At 42.2% G+C, this 24,326-nt stretch overlaps 1 pseudogene; it reads right to left on the bottom strand.

The window, feature by feature from the left end:
- Nucleotides 1-859: 859 nt before the first annotated feature.
- Nucleotides 860-23,450, bottom strand: LOC124521057 (40S ribosomal protein S12-like; annotated as a pseudogene).
- Between the last annotated feature and the right edge of the window lie 876 nt (nucleotides 23,451-24,326).

The raw sequence follows: 24,326 nt of genomic DNA, 5'->3' as shown, positions 1-24,326 counted from the left end.
CATATTGCTGCCTTGAACAAAACGGGGTTCTGTTGGTTAGAAAGAAGGAGAGGGTAGATATTGGAAAGACCACTAGCAGGGTCGGCCAACCCAACCTGGAGTGACAGTAGTCTACACTTCTGAACTCTTACCCACAATGCAGGCACAATTTTTTTCGATCTTTAAAATGAAGAGCCCAGAATAAGAAACACTAACAGTCATTCAATATACAAATGTTTACAAGATCCCATTAAACGTCCTTGGCAAGCTTCCTCTCCCTTTACCTTAAGACATTTCTTCTGTAAACAACACACAGCAACCCAGGGTCTGAAAGAATAGCCTCATCTGGCATGTTCCCCTGCAACCTAATTAGTGGTGCCCTCAGCATCTCTCAGCACCAGGGCTGGATGCTGACATCACTTTCTGGAAAGAATAAAAGGAGAAGGTGGAGATGAGGCAAGGATGTGTGCACATAATAAATACCTGCATAGAGAGAACTTTCTTTACTTTTACAGACAGTGGCTAACAGAGAGGAAAAAAATGACTCTGGGCAAAGCAGATGCAGAGCATAGTGATTTACCCATGTCAGGTCCCGAAAGAGACACTAAACCATGTCTAAGACCCACGTCAGAAGTCTTTCTAGCACACCAGAGACATGATTCAAGAACAATGCACCCAAGACAAGAGGTGTTAACCAGTTGGGCAGAGAGTATACCTTGGCACCAAGAAGCACCATTTGTGACAGAAGGATCACTTCCTGTGTTCACCAGGCCCAAGAATCAAGAGTCCTTGAATGGCACATGCTGGGAGAAAATGAAATTCTGTGTCCTTTTAACTAATTAACTAGTTTGTTTAAACAAGTGGCAAGTTTTTTATTTACTCATTTCTTGCATTTGAAGTACTCCTTAATGGTATCCTTGGCTTGAGAGTCTGCCGTAGTCCTGAGCTACCACACAACTGCAACCAACCGTTTTCTGGTTTTCCCTCTCCAACAGTTTTATAGAGGACTACCCATTCCCTTAGTTTTGTGTTGTCATCAACCTTAATTAGGTGGATTTGGTGTTCAGCACAAAGGGCCTCCACCAACTTGACATACATTGGCTCATCACAGTCGGATGCAAGCACACCAGATGGGCTTGGTGCTTGTCTAAGGCTTCGGCAGCTTGGGAATTCCCTGTGCTAGGCCATCATAGATGAGGCCAGTCTTCAGCACTTCTGGTAAAGCAGTATCAACCTCTATTATACCACCAGCTGCAATGCCTTCCTTGCCCCTGGTGGTGGGGAAGAGGTAGAGGTGAATCTTGAATGTACTAGAGCCTCTGCTTTGGAGGCTCAGCAGTGACAGGGAAAGTCAGTGCCCTTTTAAATACAGATTTGTTAATAATACTAACCTTCCTGAGTTTACTCTTTCAACTGTAATACAAGGATGGAAATACTCTGCTTCAAAAAAAGCATTTTGTAAATAGTAATAATAATTACTATTCCTATAAAGTGCTAACAAGAATGGGGCAAGGATCATTTTGATGCCTGAGAGAAGTCTTAATGAGAACCCAGACCTGTATGAGAACCCAGACCTGTATGTGTCCCCTGTATGGGGACACCCAGGGCCACACACCAAAGTGATAACACCCACCCCAGACTGAGAAAAACTGCATAACCCCTCTTTCTTCACCTGGTGTCCCAGTTCTGCTATTGCATACAGTGTTGGCTGCTTAGACCAGTAATACTCCAAACACCTTTCTCTTTTGCACCTTTCTCTGGCAAGGCTGTAGAGGCTGGAAAATTGAAATACTCATTTTTCTAACCTCACTTGGAGCTGTGGTGGTCATGTGATACCCTCTGGCCAGTGAGGCTTAGGATGAAGATTTGGGTGGGGTTGGGAAGGTGGGAAGCTTGTGGGAAGAGTTTTGCATTTCTTGGTAAAGAGCACAGGGGCAGCAGGCTCTGTTTTTCCTTGTTTGCCTTGAACCAATTTTAATTGTTAATTGTGGAAGTAGAGATAAGTAAAAAACAGAAACATATAATAAAACCAACAAAATCCATAAAATTTACCCATGATTCCTTTACCCAGAGGTAACCTCTTATTAACTTCAATATTATGGTATATTGAGGGGAGACATGTTTTTAACGTGGTTTTTTAAAAATTGTTTGTTTGTGGGGCGCCTGGGTGGCGCAGTCGGTTGTGCGTCCGACTTCAGCCAGGTCACGATCTCGCACTCCGTGAGTTCGAGCCCCGCGTCAGGCTCTGGGCTGATGGCTCAGAGCCTGGAGCCTGTTTCCGATTCTGTGTCTCCCTCTCTCTCTGCCCCTCCCCCGTTCATGCTCTGTCTCTCTCTGTCCCCAAAAAAATAAACGTTGAAAAAAAAATTTTTAAAAAAATGTTTGTTTGTTTTGAGAGAGAGAGAGAGAAAAAGGGCACCAGTAGGGGAGGGGCAGAGAGACAGACAGACAGACAGACAGACAGAGATGGAGAGAATCCCAAGCTGGCTCCTCACTCACAGCACAGAGCCTGACATGGGGTTCAGACTCACAAACCATGAGATCATGACCTGAGCCGAAACCAAGAGTTGTCTGTTAACTGACTGAGCCACCTCAGCGCCCCAAGTTTTTGATGTTTTATATCAGAAGTTCCCAGGGTCACCTCCTTGGATGTGATTAATTTCCTAGAATAGTCCACAGAACTCAGGAAAACAGTTTACTCACTAGATGTCCAGTCTGTTGTAAAGAATATATCTCAGGAACAGCCATATGGAGGATATAGGAGGTAGGGGTGCTGAGCTTCCATGACCATTCTGGGCACACTATACTTCCCAGCACCTCCACGTGGTCACCAATCCTGAAGCTCTGTGAATCCTGTACTTTTGGGATTTTATGGAGGCTTCACTATGTAGGCATGATTGATTAAATCATCAACCTTCAAGAAAGCTCCATTACACAAACGACCTTGCAATGGTGATCCTTTAGGGGATGAGGAAGGAGCTGCTTGAGCTGTGTTTTTGGCACACAGTGGACTGAAGAAACATTTGCTTCTATCTGCTCTCTTCTTCTTGAACCCCTTTACATTTGGGGAACTCCTCCTACTTCATATGGTCCTGGTAGACCAATTACTCACAGCACCACAGAATCCCCACTCTACTCAGAATCAGACATGTGACCCAGGTTGGCCAATCACAATGCCATACCCCAGTGCACACCGGGACCCAAACAAGGTATGGGCTCTTGACCTCATGTGGGCCAAAGTCCTTCACCAGAGTTTTCCCAATTGGATCTGGAGGGGTAGTTCTCTATTATGCTCTTGCATGGAGAGTTATGAGGATAGAGGCCTAGGGTTGCAAGCAGTCATCTACCCAACCATATGAGAAGGGCACTCTGTAGTGGAAGAGAATGAAACCAGGCAGAGATGGGAGTTTCAAAGAGAAGGCAAGAGGGAGATTAGGTCCTGAGGCCCTGGTTTCCCACTCTTCCCCTGGGCTACCCAGCCTTCCTGGCTCTGTGAACTAACGAATTCTCTTCTTGCAGTATATCTGTCATTTGCAGCAAAAAGAATCCTGACTAATGCCAGAGTGAAGAAAGGGAGAGAGGAGTGTATAGGAGAAGGAATATCAGCTACTTTAGAATAATCAAGAGTCCAGGAGAAACAGGAAATCAAAGTAAAAAACTAACCAGGAATATATAGGCCAATAAACCTTGAAAATAATTGGGCAGAGTACCAGATTATTCTCAATTGATGGGGACTTGAGAAAAAAAATAGTTTTGCACATTAAAGGACAAGATGACAAGTAGATAATTTATGGACATCAGAACACACCTTTTTGAACTAAGTGCAAATGTATATTAGACAGGAGTTTGTCACCTTCGTGGGGACAATTTGCTACTCTCTCTTAACCCTTGCCATCTCCACATAGAAATTTTGCTCCACATATTCCACTGTCCACTAAACGGTCATTTTAAAACCTGATACCAACTGTTCCAAATGTGTCCCTGTCCAAATTCAATGCCAAAGTAGCTAGTCATAACAATGGCAATAAGAAAAATAATTTGGAACTTCACATTCTTTTCCCATGATGGAAGTACTGAGAGGTAGTGAAGTGGACATAAGTCAGGCAAGGATCTGGGACATCAGCCACTGCTTATGTTGGCAAGGCAGCAGAATAAGATTTGGGGTTTTATGAAGCCTGGTGCTATGTTGTTGTGCTCTTCATAAACAATTACAGGCATGAAGAAGTATTGGTTTCTAGAGACCTTCTCCCTTCTCCTTCACCATCATTTGTATGCTTACAGATATTTAAGTACTGCCACACTGGGGATGTGCTCCTATGAATATAATTTTCAGTGTGAGGGCACCTGGGTGGCTTAGTTGGTTAAGCATCCAACTCTTGATTTCAGCTCAGGTCATGGTCTCACAGTTCGTGGGTTCAAGCCCCATGTCGGGATCTGTGCTGACAGCACAGAGCCTGCCTGCATGGGATTCTCTCTCTCTCCCTCTCTCTGCCCCCCACTCTCTCTCAAAATAAATAAATAAACTAAAAAAATTTTTAAAAAAGATTTCAGTGTAGCGGGGTACCTGGGTGGCTCAGTCGGTTGAGCATCTGACTTTGGCTCAGGGCTTAGGTCATAATCTCGCAGTTCATGGGTTTGAGCCCCGCGCCAGGCTCTGTGCTGACAGCTCAGAGCCTGGAGCAGCCTGCTTCAGATTCTGTGTCTCCCTCACTCTCTGCCCGTCTCTTGCTCATTCTCTGTCTGTCTCCGTCTCTCAACAATATACAAATGTTAAATAACATTTTTTAAATTTCATTGTGTCTTTTTATGAGTTTACCACCTTAACTTGGAAAAACATAAGAAACATTAGATTTGAATCTCAATTTATGTAACTCCTCCAACTACTTACATATAATGGCAAAATGACTCATAGTTCATATGACTCATTCTTAGAGTTCCAGATTAGCAATGCAGAAGGATTTTCTTATTCTTTCTTCCAGATGGAAGCTCCCTCTCCCCACTTGTTTCTTAAAAAGCTTTTTACATGGGAATTTGGCCTTGTCTGGGAGTGAAGAAGGCAAATTTCTGGGGCTAGTGACCCTAAGGATAAGAATCTTCTGGAGCATAGGAACTACGATCCAGAAGCCTAGAATTTTTTTAGGATACAGACTGTATATTCATGTATGAGAAGGCAAGTGCACATGTATACTTGTGTGGCTAGAAGAGAGTGTGGAGAATTCTGTGTGTCCCCTTTACCCTTCTCCCCTTCCAGTTTCATCTGAGGAGATGGCCGCCCAGCTATAGATGAACTTTTCTCACCTCTCTTACTGTTAGGTTTTTTTAGCCATCCTCCAAGATGCCTCTAACAATTTCTGCCTCCTGGTATTCACTCCTTTGCATAGTCCCTTCCCACATTGTACCAGTGTTGGTCTGTGTGATGATGTGTCACTTCCGAGATTAGGTTAAAAGACACTGCAGCTTCTCTCTGTGTCTGTCTTTGGGATTATTTGCTCTGGGGGAAGCCAGCTGCCATGTGAAGCAGCCCTGTGGAGAGGCCCATATGGCAAGCAATTAAGGCCTCCTGACAACAGCAAGTGAGGACAGAGGTCTGCCAACAACTATGTGAGTGAGCTTGGAAGTGCATCCACTAGCCCCTTTCGAGCCTTCAGATAACAGCAGCCCTTAAAATATAACCACCCAGCTAAGCTGCCCCTGAAAACTATTTGTTGTTCTAATATGCTAATATTTTGGATCATTGGTTTTGCAGCAACAGATAACTAAAGCACTAGGTATGCCAAAGGAAGTGATGTGTGCTATTTCCGGTTAATGCCTCTAAAAATAATATGTGTGCCCTCTTGTTCTCTTCCCACTTCCCTGAACTAGAATGTCACTATGGTAATGAGCTGTCTCAGATTGTGTAGGTGGCAGCAGCACCTTAGAGTTTGGAAGGCAACAAAACAAAAGGAGCCTGAGTCTCCATATTACTCAAAAATACCTGGTACAGCTGCATTAACAATCAACCTACAATCTCAGTGGCTTAAAAGCAGTGTTTTATTTCTCACTCCCACAAATATGCTACAGCTCTGAGAAGTTTTTCAGGATGGCTGTCCTTCATATTAATAATGCTTCCATGCAAATTTCAGTGACAGGGAAAACATGGGCAAGTAAATGATTCTGGCACATCCCATACTTACATTTCACTGACCAAAGCAAGTTGCATGACACCATCTAACCCCAAGGGGGCAGAGAAGTACAATCCTCCCTTATTTCCAGAGAAAGGAGGCTGGGAATATTTTTTCAACAGAACTAATATCTACCAAAGCCCTCAACATCATCAATCACATCAGCCCTGGACTCCTATCCAGGAAGGAGCCTAATAGAGAAATAAACATTTGTTTGGTTAAGTTGCAGTGTTTGGGGATCTCTTATTGCAGAGCCTAGGCAATATCCTAAACATAAAAGCATATAGCTATTAAAGAATGGATCTAGGACCTGCCTACATATTAACTGCTTCTAAAGTTATTGACAAGGAAAATGAAGGCACACAAATGGGTAGCCCTATTTGTTCTTCCAGATCTACTGTCCATCCTTTTCTACCTTATTCTGTGGCCAAGGAGGGTGACATTCACCGACTGTCTCAGCCAAGCTCCTTTCCCTCGGACTATTGGTTGAGTTTAGCCAATGACAGTCACTAGTAGGAAGATCAGAGTATAAGAGTAGAGTAATGTCAGGGTATTTTTTCCCTATATATCCAGAGTCACAGTTTGACAGTGACTATGTTCTTCTAGCAAAGGCCACAGCTGCTGGCAGGAGGCTCTCTCCAAAGCTATCAATCTCTCCAGTTTCCAATAACGTCTCTCTCCCTTTGACTCATTTGACCCCTAGAAATAGTGTTATTAGCCTTAATGTTTCACTGCCCCTTGTTGGTTTCTCTTGATACTCTCACATCTTTGTAGAACCCTTTCATTAATCATCTGCAATAACTTCTGCCATCTTTTTCCTGCCAGTACCCCAACCAATACAATACATTTTTCCCTCAAATTATAGCTATTAGTCAAAACAGCCAATGACATAAGAAATGGACAGACATGAAAGTCTCAAAAGGATGATTATCTTTTGGATCAACGACATAATAGTCAAAGCAAACAGGCATTAGCACTCAAATCTTACAGTGCATGGGAAAGATAGCCCCTTTATTGACATCATCAACATAGTGAAAGCCAAGTGGCATCTTAAATATTTGTGACTATCCCAAATCATTCTAGCAAAAAGCTATGTGACATACTTATTCTAAAATTAAAGCTTATCCCCAAATATCTCCATTATTCATTTCAAACATCACTGACTTACCAACTTAATTCCTTAGCTGGAGTTCCATTGAGTTCAGCCAGGAAGCTCTGAATTAGAACATGGAATTTGCCAGGTTTCTGTTTCAACAAGATCCAGGGAGCCTCCAAAATCCCACAGGCCACAAAGAACACTGCTTGCAGCCCAACTTATTCCATGGTGAGAGAAGAAAATAAAGAGAGAGAGAGAGAGAGAGAGAGAGAGAGAGAGAGAGAGAAAGGGAGGGAGGGAGGGAGGGAGAGAGGAAGAGAAAGAGGGAAGGGGAAAAGGAAGGAAGAAAGAAAAGGAAGGAAGGAAGGAAGGAAGGAAGGAAGGAAGGAAGGAAGGAAGGGGGAGAGAGAGAGAGAAAGGAAAAGGCACAAAGAAAGAGGAAGAGAAGAAGGAAGGAAGAAATCTGCCTATCAATTTCATCATCAGCAAATAAGGAGCTTCCTCTTAAAAAACCAACCCTTCCCCCCAAAAAAATCCTCTCATGTGCCCCATCTCAAGGGCACAAAGGTAGGGGACCTAGAAGAAAAAGTGGCTTTGTTTTCAAACACATCTACTTCCAATGGGGCATCTGCAGTGGCCAAAGGAGGAGCCAATAAGATTATGGAAGATGGTTTTTATTCAGAAAGAGATCTGGGATAGAAACTCCTCTATGATTGAACAACACAGTTGAGAAGAAAATGAAAAATATCAGATTCTTCATCCATTCATTAAATATTTTCCGGGGCACCTGGGTGGCTCAGTCGGTTAAGCGACCGACTCTTCTTGATTTCGGCTTAAGTCATGATCTCACAGTTCATGGGATGGAGCCCCATGTTGGGCTTTGTGCTGACAGCAAGGAGCCTACTTGGGATTCTCTTTCCCCCTCTCTCTCTGCCCCTCCCCCATTTGCATGTGCACATGTTCTCTCTCTCTCTAAAAATAAATAAATAAACTTAAAAAAACATTTTCCTATTCTAATCCAAAACAATGCCAACAAAATCATGTGTATTTCTTTAAATGCTTCTGGCTATAGGTGACTGAATATCCAGTTGAAAGTGGTTTATCAGGCTTTCTATTGTCTCGTATTAAAAAGGCAGGTGATTCCAGGTTTGCTTAATTCAATAGCTGAAGTTGGCTAGAGCTCTAGGTTATCCTCTCTTGGATCTTTTCTCCATCACCTCATGGTCCCAAGACACTGATCTAGTTCCAGGCATCACGTCCCACATAATATCATCCAAACGGAATAAGGAAAAGCCCTGGTTTTCTCCTTAGACAACTCTCATTTTACTTTATCAGAGAGGAAAGCCTTTTCCCAGAAGCCCCCTTTCCCCTCATTATCTAGAATTGGGCCACATGCTCCATGAACCCCATGCCTATAATTGGTGAAAACAGCACTAGAACAGAATGACACATAGCAGGAGCTTATTAAATATTTGTTGAATGAATGAAAGGTGAACTGGATTACCATGGTTGCCTTAGACTAATTACAGTCCATCTCCTGGAGTCCATTTTTGCAGCATACATTGTCACTTGATGGCTCAAGAAAAGTGTCATTTTCTTATCAAGGAAGACGGAACGAATGACTCTTGGGCAGTAAGCCAATAGCGAATGCCACATTGGGCCATTTCTTCTTAAAGCAGAGAATAAGAGCAACCCAGGAAAGGGCTTATTATTTTCTAATGGTTACTTTGAAAAAAAACAACTGTTTTTGGATTTAAACAAATCATTCATGCAAGGAGGTACCTCATTAGCAGAAAAGTTACCATATTCTAAAGGGAAATTGATTTTCTATTTTTTGCCCCACCTTAGGCCTCAATTCCTTCAGCATATTCTCTCTTGGCCCACCCAAACCCAGGCTAGGTTAGGTGTATTTCCTGTGTATTATCAAGTACTGCTTACCTCCTCATAGTACAGCACTTACCACACCGATTATACTTCCTGTTTATTTTTCACCCCTGCAGTAGCAGCTATGATAGGTACACCAAACTCTGTTTCCTTTCTTTTGCACCCAGCTACATTTCCCAACCTCCTTTGCAGTTGGGTGTGGTCACTGACTCAGTCTGGTGGAGGCAATGTGGGTAAAGTGGTGTGAGCCACTTGCAGGCTTGGCCATAAAAATTAGCCATGTGATCTCCTAGTTCTTTCCTTCCCACCTGCTGGCTGAAGGGAGAGGGCTCTGTGGGCACAGAGGAATGTGGGACAAGGAATAGCTGCCTGGAGTGGAATACCTGTCCTCTTTCCAACCTGAATCAGACTGAGATGAAATGCTGAAGAGTATGGTTTATTACTGTGCTAAAGCCACTAAGAATTAGGTGCTCATGAGTGTGTGTGTGCTTTTGTTACAGCACTTACCCCCCACCCCCGACAAATACAATTCCCCATTAGAATGAAATCTTCTTGAAAATAGAAGCCTTTGCCATCTTGATTTTTTTGTTTGGCTCAAGAGGTGGGATGAAGCGGAGGGGGATGGGGAGAGATGAGGGGAAAGAGGTGGGATGAAGTGGGCTGTGATCCACAGGGAGGAGTTAGTGGCAGCGAGTCAGGTGGCTGAAGAGGGCTGGAGAAGGGCCTCCAGGGGCCTTGGGGGCAGAAGGTCAACGTGAGGTGGGAAGAGGAAGATAGCTTTGTGCAGGTTTCAGCTAGCTGGGGTAGAGGGGTGTTTGTCTCCTACTTTTTGCATGGACTTTGTATGCACTATATATGGGTATTCCTTGGCCTAGAATAGCGTCTGTCACGTAATTGGCACTTAGTACATTTTTAAATGAAATTAATATAATTCTTTCGACTTGTTATCAAGGGGCCACTATGTGCCAAAATTGCTTTAACTTTGTAATGTTATCTTGGTAATTTTTTGTATCTCCTCCTAGCTCAACATTGAAACTTAATGGTAAATCTCTTTAAAAGGGGATGGAGTTACCTGAGGTGATCGTCCTCCTTGGCAGCAACAGAGGGAGAGAAAAAGCTGCCTGTCAACTTTTGAAACTGCATTACTGGGAAGAAGACACCCCCTATCCCCACCCTGGGATAAAGTGAATGGTGGAAGCTTTTCTTCAATTTTTAAAAAATTTATGTATGTATGTATGTATGTATGTATGTATGTATGTATGTATGTATGTATTTAAAGAGTGTGAGCAGGGGAGAGGCAGAGGAAAAGAGTGAGAATCTTAAGCAGGCTCCATGCTCAGCATAGAGCCCAACTTGGGCTCCATCCCATGACTCTGGGATCATGACCTGAGCAGAAATGAAGAGTCAGATGCATAACCTTAACTGACTGAGCTACCCAGGTGCCCCTTATGTGTTGAAAAGGACACTCAAAACATTAAAGATCAAACGGACAGTGTCGACAAGGTGCCCTAATGTAAAGTCAAGTGAGAAGGGAATATTCCTGCTGTTATTCCAGGCACACATATGTGCTGGCATTGCTGAACCTCTAAACAGTATTTCTTAGTGGCTTTTGAAATACCAATGATATCAACTAGAGTATCTCTTTAAAAGTGTAAATTCTGAAAAAAAAAAAATAAATAAAAAATAAAAGTGTAAATTCTGTATTTTTAAACCAGCTCTCCTGCTCAGAGAAGCAGGAGAAACATTGCTACCTACTCTGCTTTTTCTTTCTTGTATTATTGTTTTTCACTATGTTAATTGGAAAAAAAATCTAGCATCTCCCATTCCATCAAATCCCTTAACTAGCTAATGTCCATGCTAGGAAAAGACCCAAAACCAGCTACTGGATTTCCTTCCTGCTGGCGGTGGTTGGGGTGGGACAGTTACAGGCACCCTCTCTGGCCTCTGTTTTTATTCGTTTTCTTTCATCCCTCAGCTGCAAAGCATTGCTGGTCCCCTATCTTACAGATCTTCACAAATTTCATGCCGCAAGGAGTTTGGCTCAGGTTAGGTAGTTGCTGACTGCTTTTTCATCTCAAAAATGACCACTGGAATTCTCACTGTTGGTAAGAGTGAAAAATGATACAACCACTTCAGAAAAACCATCTGGCAGTGTCTGCTAAAGTTAAACATATAAGTGACCTATCTCCCAGCAATTCTACTCCTAGACACATCCCAAGAAAAGGGAATGTTTTGTCCACAAAAAGGCATGTATACCAATGTTCGTAGCAGCTTTATATATAATAGCCCCCAAACGAAAACAACTCAATGTCCATTAACAGGACAATGGATAAACATTATGGCATATTTATATCATGAACTACTACACAGCAATATCATAAGAACAAACTACAGATACATATAACAATACACATAGCTCCCCAAAACATTACCCTATGCAAAAGAAGCCATACACAAACCAATAAATGCTGTATAATCCCATTCGTATAAAGTTCAAGAACAGACAAAACTAATCTACGGTAATATAAATAAGAACAGGGCTACTTCTGAGTGAGGGAAGGGGGCTATTGGCCTGGAAGGGTTATGAGAGAATTTCTCTGGGAAGAGGGAAACATTCTAAATATTGATTTTGCCTGTGGTTTCACAGATTTTTATATATGTAAATCACTCAGCTATTTTTTTTTTAAGACTTGTGCATTCTACTTTATTTAATTCCAGAAAGATAGATGGTTTCCATGGCTCTCAAGGAGCAGATCCACACATCTGCACTTTCCACTTCCCTACCCATTCTTGTCTACCCTTCCTGCACTCCACAGGCCTCTGCAATTTTTTTTTTTTAATTTTTTTTTTCAACGTTTATTTATTTCTGGGACAGAGAGAGACAGAGCATGAACGGGGGAGGGGCAGAGAGAGAGGGAGACACAGAATCGGAAACAGGCTCCAGGCTCTGAGCCATCAGCCCAGAGCCCGACGCGGGGCTCGAACTCACGGACCGCGAGATCGTGACCTGGCTGAAGTCGGACGCTTAACCGACTGCGCCACCCAGGCGCCCCTGGCCTCTGCAATTTTTTGTGTTCTTACTTACTGGAAGCTTCCTGAAGTAGTCAGTCCCTGCTTAGTCTCCTTTCTAGAGTTGCCTGTCATTGCTATTGTCGTGAATGGTGCCAAGGCTGATGGTCCTGTGTGTTTACTGGCATCACCCGCCCCCCCTCCCCCCAAGAGTAGGTTACCAGCTAGAACAGCACAGACTTGGCCTTTATAGCCTAAAGTAGCTGTTGCTGATCTTTTTTTTCAATAGTTCTTTTAATTCTTCTAATTTTTATTTCTTCACCAATTTGTATCTTTTTTACAAATTGCCTATAGCTTTTCGGGGTGAATGAAAAAAAAATACCAATGCTTTGGTTGGTGAATTTAATCAGGACCACTGTGATTTGGGACACAAGCCCAGATAGGTTTGCCAAACAGAGTGATTGTGGTGCCAGAGGAACTTGGTGATCCACTAGCAGTGGAGGATTTACAATACCAAAGGCTGGGACTCCGGAAGGCCAAGATTAAAGCCGGTTAAATAAACCTGAGTGTTACAGTCAGAGAATAAACACAAAAAATAGAGCATAGGCCCAGTGTAAAAGGCCTCACATTTCTAGCTCCTTGCATCTGAATTTTTTGCTCAGAACTTCACAAACTATAAAATCCAGGTTTTTCAGGGCAAAAGTGCCAACCCATTTGGACAGAATCCAACTTTTGTTCCAAAGTGGAAAAATGATTGTCTGCCCACAGTTGAATCACAGTAACCTAACCCAGAGAGAGAAAAAAATATGTTAAGCCTAAAGTATGCCCTCTTTAAAGTACTGAACATTCCGAGTCACCCACAGAAAGGAAAATAGCAGTGAATTAGAGGAGAGATTAAGGAACCATCTTGATTTGGAAGAAGACCTGTCCTTAAGGGCAGGCAGCTTTCTTTGCCGATTCCCGTTACTGGAAGGAAGATAGAGAGGGCAAACGGTCACTTTTTGAGTGAAGGCAACTTGCTAAGGAGTCATGATCCTCTAGGCTGCTGGTTCTCCACCCTGGCTGCACACTGGAATTATGTTTGGATTTTTGAAAAGCTCCGAGGCCTGGATCCTACCCCAGAGATTCTGGGGTGTGACCTGAGCATCTGGATGTTTCAAATCTCCCACCTGGCTTTAATATGCTGCCGAAGTTGAAAACCAATGATATATAGACATATACAAACCAATGAGATATAATTTACCTATAAAATTCACCACTTTAAAGGCATACAATTCAGTGGGTCTTCATATATAAAGAGTTGAGCAACCAGCACCACTATATAATTTCAGAACATTCCCATTACTTCAAAAAGAGCCTCAGTATCTATTCAGTGCCTATTCCCCCTTCCTTCAGTGTTTCTCCTGGAAAATATGAATTTTCTGTTTTTATGGATTTACTTATACTAGATGTTTCATCTAAATGGAATCATATAATATGTAGCTTTTTTGTTAGGCTTTTTTCACTCATCATAATGTTTTCAAAGTTCATCCATGTTGTAGCACATACTGGGACTTCACCCCTTTTTATGGCTGAATAATTTTCCATTGTACGGGTAAAATACATTTTGTTTTTGCATTCATCAGGTGAGGGACAGTTGCATTACTTCTACTTTTTGGCTATTATGAATAATATGGCTATGGACATTCACATACAAGTATTTTTGCAAGTGTATAGCTTCATTTTTCTTGGGTATATACCCAGGAGTAGCTTTGCTGTGCCGTGTGGTAGTTCTATATTTAACTTTTTTGAGGAACCACCGCAGTGGCTACACCATTTTACACTAGCAGTGTATAAGGATTCCAGTTTTTCCAGAGCCTTGACAAAACTTGCTATTTTCCATTTTTTGTAAATATAATATGAATGGAGTGGTATTCATTGCGGTTTTGATTTGCCTTTTCCTAATGATTAATGCTGTCAAGCACCTTTTAATGGACTTATTGGCCAGGTGTACACCTTCTTTACAAATGTCTATTTAAAAAAAGAAATGACTATTTAAATCCTTTGCATATTTTTATATGAGGTTATTTGTCTTTCTATTGTTGAGTTGTAAGAACTCTACATATTCTGGATTCTACACCCTATCATATATATGGTTTGTAATTTTTTTCTCCCATTCTGTGAGTTGTCTTTTCACTTTCTTTTAAAAAAATTTTTTTTAAATGTTTATTTATCTTTGAGAGAGAAAGAAAGACAGAGCATGAGTGGGGGAGGGGCAGAGAGAGAGGGAGACACAGAATCTGAAGCAGGCTTCAGGCTCTGAGCTGTCAGCACAGAGCCCAATGCGGGGCTCTAACCCACAAACCATGAGATCATGACCTAAGCCAAAGTCAGACACGCAACCAACTGAGCCACCCAGGTGCCCCGTGTTTTCACTTTCTTAATGCATAAAAGTCTTCAGTTTTGATAAGTCAAATTCACCCACCTTTTCTTTCATTGCTTGTGTATTTTGTGTCATATCTAGGTCACATGAATTTTGATAACACGTAAAATGGTCACTTCTTTTTCTTTAGCTGTTTTAGGCAGCATCTAAGATGGCTCCAATGATCCCTGTCACCGGATGTTCATGCTGTTGTGGAAACCCCTTCCCTTGACTGTGGACAGGACCCTATCACAAAAGTGATGGGATGTCACTTTGAAGATTAGGTTACAAAAAGACTATGACTGTCTTGCTCTCTTTTGCTCACTCTCTTACTCACTCTGAGGGAGGCTGCTGCTATGTTGTGAGCTGCCCTCTGGAGAGGCCCACCTACCAAAGGAATGAGGGAAGTCTCTGGCCAACAGCTAAATCACCAGGAGCTAAATCACCCACCTAAGCTGTACCCCGATTCCAGACTCCCAGAAGCTGAGATGATAAATACTTATTTTAAGCCACTGAGTTTTGGGGTAATTTGTTACATAGCAATAGAAACCTCAAACAATGACTTTTTGCAAAGGCAAAATGAGGGAAATTACTAAGCTAAAGACCTAGCAGCAAAGCACTCTTGCCTGTAAAGTTAAAGTGAATGGAATTCAGCTGATCAGCCAAATAGTATTCACTGAGCCATCACTACACAAGTGGTGTTATTTACTAATGGGATTTCCAACCAAAAAGATATATAACATATATTTAATATAATGTATGATATGCATGATAGAATGATATAATAAGCTACACGTAACTAATTTTAGTTCAGTAAACACCTGTATCTCTGAAACACTCATTCAGAACATCTGAACCATTTTCTCTCTTCCCTGCTTCCCCTTATTCACAGCTGTTTTCACTACTTCAAACTGTGAAGTTACTGAATACAAGTAATTATATCTACATAAGCAAGACCAGGTTAGAGAAATAACTTAGTTATCTAAATAATATACACAATAAATAACGTGACTATATCACTCGCTCCCATGGCAGTCTTGATTTCAAATCTTTCTCATGGTCTGAATGTGTCCTGTTTGGGGTTCAGAAAACAGGGCTACCACATATATACCGTGAGGTCAAACAGTAACTATTTGGAATCTCTTACAGGTTTATATACTTCACTTCTATTTCAACTAAGTCATTTCATTTGCACCAACAATTGGGAGCTGTGAGGGTTACTGAGTGAAAACTTTACCAAGAATTTGAGATGCTGTAATTAATAAATAAATCATAGACCATCTTCAAAGCCCAGAAAGTTCCAAAACAGGAGCAGCAACTTAAGAGGTTCTGTGTATGGATTTAGCTGAGTCTAAATAAGGATAATAAGGAACTTGCCTTACACTGTCTGAGGGAAAAGCCAAAGCCGGGTCACTTCTAACACAAATCCCAGACAGATGGGTTGTTTTCCTTCGAGGAGCTGAGCTGCTGGCTGAAGAGAAGAGAAAACCTTTGGCATTCCTGTCCTTGACAACTGTTGTTCCTTTCATCTTCTCTCATAAGGAATCTGCTATGTTGTCCAGTCCTGATGCAAAATACTTATTCCAAAAAAGCACATGAGTGTCTGGTCTGGCAATAAGAAGGGGCCTTTCCTTTCACTTTCTGCTCCTTTGTACCATGCGCTCTTTAATGCTTGGTGGAGGTGTGGGGGGCGGGGAGTGGAGAGCAATTAGAAACGGAGAGACAGGAATTTGAACCTTGAGTCAATTAAAATTAATCTGTCTTTTCAGAGCCTGAACGTTATTTGGGGATGTTAAAAAGCTTGGTAAGGTAGAACCCGGTTCCACAAATGTGGACTAAATGCAGTTTTGTTTCAGCACAGTAAGCACTGACTGAGTGGCTGTGAGGTGGCAGACACAAGGCTGGAAACTGGGGTGCAGGAATGAATGATCCTGGACCTGCTCTCCCTTGGTAGATTGCCCAGCATCCAGCCCCAGCATTGCAGCTGAACTCCCAAGGGCCATGTACTCAAACCTCATACAGTACAATTGCAACACCCCCCCCCCCAAGTCTGCATGCACCTTCAGAACCGAACTCAGCTTCAGGATCAGACAGAAGCTCAGATAGGGTTTCAATAAGGTCTTTGCCTTCCTTGATTTTAAGAGGTGCAAAGTATACAAGCTCACCCCGTTGTGAGATGTCCCGGCAAGATCTTCTTGGCTGCTCTGCAGCTCATTTGGGATCAGGGATCACCCCAGAGCTACTTAAATGGGAATTGGAGAGGGGAAGGTGATCATTCCAAGTACCCAGTTCTCCATTTTCAGCACACAACAGAAGGCTGGCTACCAAAATATCTTGTTGTGATCCAACTGTGGCAGTATGGACCCCTCTTTAGAGAGAAAATGCTAGAGGAATAGAAAAGTTTAGAATGAACGGGTTAATGGCCTTGACAAGATTTAGGGCTGCAGGGGGTGATAGAGAACACCTTCAGTCCCTGCTGGTGGAAGCAGGAGAGAACTGGTAGAAGAGTGGACAGCCGAAGCGAAGAGCTTATTCTCCCTTCTTCATCAGCATGGCACCTTCCAGTGGTGAGCCAGCCACCAGGGGCCCTGGGACTCCAGCCCAGCCAGCTGTAACACTGGGGAAGATACCCCTACTGGATCGAGTGGAGAATGAAAAAAGCTCTCATTGGACAACTCCCATAAAAGAAAGTTGATATGGGGTACCTGGGTGGCTCAGTCAGTTGAGCATCTGACTTCAGCTTAGGTCATGATCTCACGGCTCATGGATTCAAGCCCCACATCTGTCTCTGTGCTGTCAGCACAGAGCCTGCTTCAGATCCTCTGTCCCCCTCTCTCTGTCCCTCCCCTGCTTGTTCTCTCTCTCTCTCTCTCTCTCTCAATAAATAAACTTAAAAAAAAAACACAATAAAAGAAAATTGATAGGCTCATACAATACCATTTCCACAGAAATAGGGCCTATGTATCCTGGACAAAATTATGAACTTTTGTACTGGTTTCTGAGGCCCTTTCATACTTTATTTTTTTAACTTTATTTATTTTTAGAGAGAGAGAAAAAGAGCATGCAAGCAGGGGAGGGGCAGAGAAAGAAGGAGAGAGAGAATCCCAATCAGTCTCCACACCATCAGCATAAAGCCCGATGTGGGGCTTGATCTCACAAATAACAGGATCATGACGTGAGCCAAACCAAGAGTCGAATGCTTAACCAGCTAAGCCACACAGACACCTCTTATACTTAATTTCTAATTCTAATTTCCCTTGGGAGATTATTATCTTTTCCTTTTCCAATTTTCCATTTTTTCCATCAAAACTTAACTGTCTTGTATCTCATTCCTTCAGGGTTTGCACTCTGCTGAGTTAACTACCAAGGTAATCTAAGACATCACCAAATAGCACATTTACATTTTAAGATAGACTTTGTTGCCTCAGCCTAAAGGGTTTTTGGATGTGAAAATTTTGAATAAGCACTGTGGCATTTTGGTGTAGCAGCCTCAATGCATTAAGGTTTCTGCCTCTTCTCCACCCCCACCCCCAGCACAGTAGTAGTAATATGATGATTTCTATTCCCACCCTATTTAATGATTTGGACCAAAACTGTTCCACTTGATGAAAAACAGTTTTAAAATTCCATCCATTCTGATGAACTATGTTCAGATATACCCAATATCTCCAAAGGTGAACCAAAAATGTAATAGTTGGCATCGACTGAGAAGGGAAGTCTTACGATTTAGCAGCAGGGATGTGACCATCATGACCCTACAGGATTGCTCGAGAGCTTTCCTCAAAACTGGCCAAGGCTTAAGGAAGAACAGTAAGAGATTGTCAGAGGACACACCTTCTCACTCCACAGGTATTGTGGAGGACACAAGAGAACATACTATCAGATAGCTTAAAATATACTAGGGGAAGTAAGGTAAATAAAATATATGGCCACATAACATTTTGAAAATGTGGATTTCTTCCTTTTCCTCTGTAGGGCCCCTTTCTCTTCCTTCCATCCCAGGAGGCTCTGATCTCATTGCCTTGGGGAACGGATGTAGCAAGGAAGAAAAGAGATACAGTTTGAAAGTAATTTTGCTCCTTGTTCCAAAATCTTAAGCCCTTAGGAAATCCTCAGGGTGTGGCACTGTGGGGGAGATTAAAGAAAGAGAGCCTGTGTCATCCCCAGACTAGAAAGATTTGTTTATAGATGGGAGTAAGGGGGCAAAAATGAGAGGTCACGGATTCCAGGAGCAGAAAGGATCTGTGCCTGTCTTTGCAAAACAGTCACTTACTAAGGAAAGAAAATCCCAGAGAAAATGGCTGTGTCTAGGCAGGCAGGATCACAGGCAGTCCTGGCAGAGACTCCCATATCCCATTCACAGCAGAAAAGCAGCAGAAAGCTGGAGGACCTGTAGGGAACATATGGAAAAGGGATAACATGTCTTGGCAGTAACTGTGTGGACCAAGCCCAGAGGACCTTCCCTGCCCCACCCCACCCTCAAGCCCCACCATGCAACATCTTGGCACTGGGAGGCTCCTGGAACCCCAGAAAGGTGTGAGGCTGTTTTTCCACCAGCTCTGTGGAACAAAGCTCAAGTTTAGAAAGTAAGCTGAGTTACAGAGAAGAAAAGCATGTTTTACATAGACTGAGTTTATATCCACGATTCAAGGCAGAAAAGGTGGTGAGTGTCATGAGGGAGAAGTCTGTGAGTGGCCCCAGGGCCAGAGGAGATTGGGGTCGGGTTGTGGAGAGCAAGTTTGAATTCTCCTAGATTACCAAACTTCCACCACAGAGAGGGAGTTAAGAAGCTTGTTCTTTGCCTGAGCAAAAACTGTGTGTTCTGACGAAGTTAAACGAGTGATTGCTGATCAACGAGATACTAACAATAAAGCACTTTGTTAAACACCTTCATGTATGTTTATTGATGTGGTGAATCCTTTAATGAGAATCACTAAGATACAGCCTTTATTTACGGAATCAACTGAGGGAGATTTGGAATTTCTCCTATAAGGCTGAGATTTACTTCTCTGAGTAGATTGATTGAATGTTCATGATTGTTAACCTAATGAGAAAGCTTATTTTGGCAATGGGTGTGAGACATTCTATTGCTCTCATTTTGTTCTCTTATTCCCTTGCAAAATAAACAATGCCCCTTTATGCAAAGTAAATGAAGAATCAAAAGCATGTTTTAGCCTGATTTGTGTTGGATGATTCATTTCCCCCAGGAATGTATCTACCATGTAGCAATCTCCTCTTCCACCAATTTACTTTTTCTCATTAATTAATAGACTTTAATTTTTTGGAGTTTTAGGTTTTCAGAAAATTTGAGTGGCAAGTAGAGAGTTCCCATATACAGGGATACCTCCTTTTATTGAGCTTCACTTTCTTGAGCTTTGCAGATAGTGTATTTTTCACTAGTTGAAGGTTTGTGGCAACCATAGATAGAGCAAGTCTACTGGCACCATTTTTCCAACAATATTTTCTCACTTTGTGTCTCTGTGTCACATTTTGGTAATTTTTACAATATTTCAAACTTTTTCATTATTATTATATTTGTTACGGGTGATCTATGATCAGTGATCTCTGATGTCACTATTATAATTGTTTGGGCCACCAGAAACCCTCATAAGATAGTGAACTTAACCAATAAATGTTGGTGCGTTCTGACTGTTCCACCCACCATCCATTCCCCAGTTTCTCTCCCTCTCCTCAGATATCCTTATTCCCTGAGATACAACAACAATGTAATTAGGTAGACTAATAGCCTACAATGGCCTCTGAGTGTTCGAGAAAGGAAGAGTCACACATCCCTCACTTTAAATCAAAAGCTGGGAATGATTAAGCTTAGTGAGCAAGGCATGTTGAAAGCCAATAGGCTGGGGGCGCCTGGGTGGCGCAGTCGGTTAAGCGTCCGACTTCAGCCAGGTCATGATCTCGCGGTCCGTGAGTTCGAGCCCCGCGTCGGGCTCTGGGCTGATGGCTCAGAGCCTGGAGCCTGTTTCCGATTCTGTGTCTCCCTCTCTCTCTGCCCCTCCCCCATTCATGCTCTGTCTCTCTCTGTCCCAAAAATAAACGTTAAAAAAAAATTAAAAAAAAAAAAAAAAGAAAGCCAATAGGCTGAAAGCTAGGTCTCTTGAACCAGTCAAGATGTGAATGCAAAAGAAAAGTTCTTCAAGGAAATTAAAAGTGCTACTCCAGTGAATACACAACTGATAAGCAAAATAGCCTTATTGCAAATATGGAGAAGGTGGATAGAAGATCAAAACAGCCATAGCATTCTCTTAAATCAAAGCCTAATCCAGAGCAAGGCCCTAACTCTCTTCAATTCTGTCAAGGATAAAAGAGTCAAAAAGCCACAGAAGAAAAGTTTGAAGCTAGCAGAGGTTGGTTCACAAGGTTTAAGAAAGAAAACTGTCTCTGTAAAATAAAGTGCAAGGTGAAACCACAAGTGCTGATGTAGAAGCTGCAGCTAGTTAGTCAAAAAATCTAGCTAAGAGAGTTAATGAAGGTAGCTAGAATAAACAACAAGTTGTTAATGTAGATGAACAGCCTTATATTGGAAGAAGATGCCATCTAGGACTTTGATAGCCGAAGAGGAGAAGTCAATGCCTGGCTTCAAAGCTTCAAAGGACAAGCCTTCATTGGCCTGTCAAAAGTTTGGCCTTTAAGAATTATGTTAAATCTACTCCACTTATGATCTATTAATGGAACAGCAAAGCCTGGATGACCGCACACCTGTTTCCAACATGGCTTAATGAATACTTTAAGCCCCCTTTTGAGACCTAATGATCAGAAAAAGAGATTTCTTTGAAACTATTACTATTCACTGACAATGCACCCAAGAGCTCTAATGGAGATGCACAATGAGATTAACATTGCATGCCTGCTAACACAACATCCATTCTTCAGCCCATGGATCGAGGAGTCATTTTGAGTATTATTTCAAGTCTTATTATTTAAAAAATACATTTCATATGGCTATAGCTGCCATAGGTAATGATTCCCCTGATGGATCTGGGCAAAGTCAATGGAAAACCTTCTGGAAAGGTTTCACCATTCTAGATGCCATTAAGAACATTTGTGATTCATGAAAAGAGGTCCAAATATCAACATTAACAAAAGTTCAAAAGAAGTTGATTCTGACCTTCATGGATGACTGTGAGGGGTTCAAGACTTCATTGGAGGAAGTTATTGCAGATGTGGTGGAAATAGCAAGAGAACTAGAATGAGAAGTGGAGCCTGAAGATGTGACAGAATTACTGCAATCTCGTGATAACTGAATAGATGAGGAGTTACTTCGTATGGATGAGCAAAGACAGTGGTTTATTGAGATGAAAGCTACTCCTGGTGAAGATGATGTGAAGATTGTTGAAATGACAACAGATTTAGAATATTACATAAACTTATAAAGCAATGGTAGGGTTTGAGAGGATTGACTCCAATGTTGAGAGAAGTTCTACTGTGGGTAAAATGCTATCAAACAGCATCATGTGCTACAGAGAGATTATTCATGAGAGGAAGAGTTGATCAGTGTGGTAAACTTCATTGTTGTCTTATTTTAAGAAACTGCCACAGCCACCCCAACCTTCAGCAACTACCATCCTGATCAGTCAGCAGCCATCAACATGGAGTTAAGACCTTCCACCAACAAAAAGATTACAGCTCACTGAAAGTTAAGATGATGTTTAGTATTTTTTAGTAATAAAGTATTTTAATTAAGATATGTACAGTATTTTTTGTACATAAATGCTATTGTACAGTTAATATACTGTAGTGTAAACATAACTTTTATAAGCACCGGGAAACTAAAAAACGTATTTGTCTCACTTTATTGCAATATTCACTTTATTGTGGTGGTGTGGAATGAAACCTGCAAAATCTCTGAGATGTGCTTGGACATCAACACAGCTTACTTTTTATATTAACATGACAGTTACTATTCTACTGCTTTCAATAATAAAGTTTTAAGAAACTCTTGCCCAAAAAGATGAAGTTGCAAATAACTTTTGTTATTGACCTGAAAGTATTCCACTGGTCTCATCAATTCTCAAAGGCTCCTTCAGAAATTCTTGCCTTGCTGTGTCTATCAATCTCTTTCCCAGTCCTAATTGAGCTCCAAACTCATAAATACCTCACTACTGCTCTTTCCTTATTAGATTCAGTTAACATTCTATGAAGGTAGAGATCTCCCTTACCTTAGTAAGCTATAAACTCACCTTTGCTTTGTTCACAAGCTCTTTGGTAGTACTTTGAGGAGAAGCATTTGACAGTACTATTCTTTTTTTTTTTTTTTTAATTTTTTTTTTCAACACTTATTTATTTTTGGGACAGAGAGAGAGACAGAGCATGAACGGGGGAGAGGCAGAGAGAGGGAGACACAGAATCGGAAACAGGCTCCAGGCTCCGAGCCATCAGCCCAGAGCCTGATGCGGGGCTCGAACTCACGGACCACGAGATCGTGACCTGGCTGAAGTCGGACGCTTAACCGACTGCGCCACCCAGGCGCCCCTTGACAGTACTATTCTTACTACCATTTTATAAGAGAGGAAATTGAGGCCCAAAGAGTTTAATTTATCCAAAGACAGAGAGCTAGTAAGTGGTAGTTCCAGGTTTTAAATCCTGCCATTCTTCTTCCAGAAAGTACACTCCCAGCTACAAGTCTGTACTTCCTCCCCACATATTTGAAATCATACAATACAGTCACTTATTCTTTCTCTACCCATGGTCAGCCATGTGGTAATGATCCAAGAGAAGCCAGAATTCAAAATGGCTTCCTGAGCTAGGCTATGTTTTAAGCTTGCTGAAGCCAGGAATGTGCCTTCAAACTATCTAAACCCTGATCCACCTCCACCTGCTTAAATTGTTACAAAAAAGAGGTGTGTTACCTGGGGTCTGTTATTGCTTTCCTTTGATGTCCACCTGCCTGAGCCACAGCCATTCCGGCCCTTTTTACACAGTGGCTGCCTGACCACCACCATTGTGTCCCTGGTATCCTGGGGTGACTTTGTTCCCTGCTTTGCACTGAAAACGAACTGCTTCTTTCTGCGCCCCCCCCCCCCCACACAGCCACCGTTCTCTGTCCCCAGTCTTGTGCCTGCCCTGTCTTGCAATCCAGCCCACGATGCTCAACATCCTGGAAGTTCTAGCAGACCACGCCTTGGCAACAGAGAGCAGGCAGGCAGATGCATGCTGCTTCGGGTGGGGAAGTTTCCCATCTGGCAGCCCCTTCCAGATAGAAAAGAAGAACCAACACAAATTATGAAAGATTATGTGTCTTCAGGCTCTCTCTCCTTATGCTTGTGGTATGTCTCTGCTGCCAAGGGAGGTCATGGGCCAGGACTTCCTCAGATGGGTCCTTAGGAAGCAAAACCCTCTGGAAGGGGGACTGGGGAGTTAGGTAAGGTGGAAGGTTCAGCTTTGTCAACAACCAGTATACTCCTTTGCCTCAATTCATGTAGGTTCTTACTGGCCAACTGGTTTAAAGGTCAGGTCTGCTGTGGGATGGCTGTGGGTTATCACACAAGTTGAAAAAAGGGGCTTAAAACACCTAATTGAGGGAGAAATGTTTGCCAGATCATTTAGCAGACCAAAACCAAGGACATCTCACGAACCTATGGAAATCAGTCTGCTGCAGTCAGAACCCCTTGCCCCTCCCCAACCCTTATTGGCATCAATCTGCTGCTCCACCAGCTTATTTATTGCCTGTTTCAGTTAACTATTGCTGAATAACAAACCAACCCAAAACTTACCCCAAAATAACCATTTTCTCCCTGACAATTCTGTAAATTAGCTGGGCACTTCTTCAGCTGGTCTT

Source organism: Lynx rufus, unplaced genomic scaffold (genome assembly GCF_022079265.1).
Source record: "Lynx rufus isolate CCGP_SWC_20201006 ecotype Redwood Valley unplaced genomic scaffold, mLynRuf1.p SCAF_3, whole genome shotgun sequence".
Lineage (NCBI taxonomy): Eukaryota > Metazoa > Chordata > Mammalia > Carnivora > Felidae > Lynx > Lynx rufus.
This window is presented reverse-complemented; position numbering and strand designations above follow the sequence as displayed.